Source organism: Ailuropoda melanoleuca, unplaced genomic scaffold (genome assembly GCF_002007445.2).
Source record: "Ailuropoda melanoleuca isolate Jingjing unplaced genomic scaffold, ASM200744v2 unplaced-scaffold71990, whole genome shotgun sequence".
NCBI classification, from domain to species: domain Eukaryota; kingdom Metazoa; phylum Chordata; class Mammalia; order Carnivora; family Ursidae; genus Ailuropoda; species Ailuropoda melanoleuca.
The window spans coordinates 236-2501 of NW_023247159.1; the positions used below are offsets into that span (position 1 = coordinate 236).

The window sequence follows — 2266 nt, forward strand, 5'->3', positions numbered from 1 at the left end:
GGAATGCCTTGATCGTTTGGTAGATGTGTGTTTAACTTCTGGGAGAAACTAACATCCTGCCTGGAGGCAGCTACACCCGGGCATGAGATGACATTTCTGTAGTCCTCTGGCCACGGTGCGTGGAAAGTGTTGGTGGGGAGAGAACACGGAGGCAGACAATGCAGTGGGGAGACTACAATGTGCCATCAAGGGGAATGGTGAGGATCTGCTGAGGGGAGGGACCGGTGGAGGTCAGAGTGGCCAGTGGAAGAGCCAGGAAGAGCCAGAGTTCCCAGCACATGGTGACTGATGGGTGGTACAGCTGGGACGGATGGAGCAAGGGTGTTTCTGACCGGTTAGTTTGTGGAGGGTTGGCCGTCCACTGATTTAGAGAGAGCAGGATGAGTGTGCTTGGAAAGATAATACGTTTAGCTTTGGGCACGGTGAGCTCGAAATGCCATGGGAATGGCCATGGGAAGTCCAAGAATAACCACATGTACCCACGGGGACTCTGGGCAGGAGGGACACATGTCTGGGTCACCAGCACTTCACTGGTGCTGAAGCTCCTCGTAGAATAATCGTGTGAGACTCCCTGGAGAGACAAGAGCAGGATTTAGCAAATCTGCAATGAATTTCCATCTCCAGGGATGTGACAGGAACATGGTTAGAATTCGAGAATGACCCTCAGAAGTAAGTTAATTGGTGTACAATTATCAACTAGAGAAGAGAGACCGCTTGCATGCATTGATGTGTGATGGAATTAATTTAAACACCATACATAACCCAACTGCTGTTCCAATTTTCCTCATTACCACCTACTGACAGTTGCTGGGGGGTGGACGCTAATGAACAGCTGGCGGTGAAGACGAGTGTGCCCTGCATCTCGGGAATGGAGAGCACAGAACACACTCTGTGGGGTCAGTTTCTGGGAATTAGCTTTGCTTTGTTCTTGGCGTGGAGGTTCAACTCCAAGAATGACCATCTCATTCTGTGTTACTCACCCAAGTTCCTGAGGGAGGAAGTGATCTGCCCGAGGGCCAACAGTCTCCCCCACCAAACAATCGAGCCAACCCCCCCCAAGCCCTGGAGGAAGGGAGTCCCCTGGGTGGGACAAATTCTGTTCAGAGAAAGAGGTGAACACAGTCTGCTTATGGTACAATATCTGGGAAAGCACATGGCTGAGATGAAAGAGAAGCAAGACTCAGACATGCTTCCAAGTGGAAACATCCAGGGCCAAGGATGGGAGACAGAGAGTCCCCAGGGAAGGGGACCTCATGTATGTCCACAGCAAGGGGCTTCAGCTGGGGTTGGTCGTCGCCCAGAGACACAGAGTATGGAAAAGGGAGTAAGAGCCGCACGGGGTAAGGCGTCATTGTGAACACGTCTTCAAGCATTGAAGACACAGCAAGAGTGGGAAGAAGGATGGCCATTTTTCATGGACGACAATGACAAACTTCTGCACATCAAGACAGAAGATTCCCCAGAAGCCAACATTTTTCACTTTTTACGGCACTTCTATCATTCCTTGAAATTCACCTCCGGCTTGCTCGGTCATCCTGGTCTTTCCTACCCTGGGCATCAGTCGCAGCTGTGCGACCATCTTGGCCTTCCTCATGCACTGGAATGAGCAGACATGGAAGAAGTCTGGGCCTACGTCAAGAAGTGCAAAAACGACGTGCATCCCAGTTGGGGCTTGGTGGCCCAGCTGTCGGAGTGGGAGAAGGTCATCCTCAGAGACTTCACAGACATCTTGGATCCACTCTACTGACCTCTGTGGTCCAGCTACAGGTCCCGAAGTACCTCACTTGGGAGCCTCTTATGGGTAGTGGGCCAGGCTGTGTGACCAGGTTGGTGTGGAAAGAGAAGGCCTTTGCTGCCTAGAATCTTTTAAAAAAAAGAAGTGTGCAAATACATCTGCACCCACAGCCAGCTCACACTTAGAACTGTGCACAGGCTGTTTGCAGACACCCTCTGTCTCTGTGTTTGCAGTAACATTAAGGAGAAGTTAAGTGATACTGAATAAATGGTAAATTCGGAATTTGTCCTCAACTCTTCCCCCTTCCACAGGGTTTTTCTATATAGAGCTCATCTCCCTACTTCTCGAGACTGGCAGGATCGTGGGTGTGAAGCCTGGGCAGTCCCGCCGCACCCTGGGTTTGATCTAACTCCTTGTTGTCACTTTCTTGAAATTCTTGATGAGTTTTAGACAAGGGCTCCCATTTTCATTTTGCACCGAGCTCCATGAATTATGTAGCTTGTCCTTTCCAGAACCGTGTCTAAATGTCTC

General features: G+C 50.4%; 1 pseudogene; it reads left to right on the top strand.

Annotated features, from left to right (window-relative positions):
- The first annotated feature begins 656 nt into the window (after positions 1 to 656).
- On the top strand, positions 657 to 1747 carry LOC117800536 (annotated as a pseudogene).
- Positions 1748 to 2266: the final 519 nt, after the last annotated feature.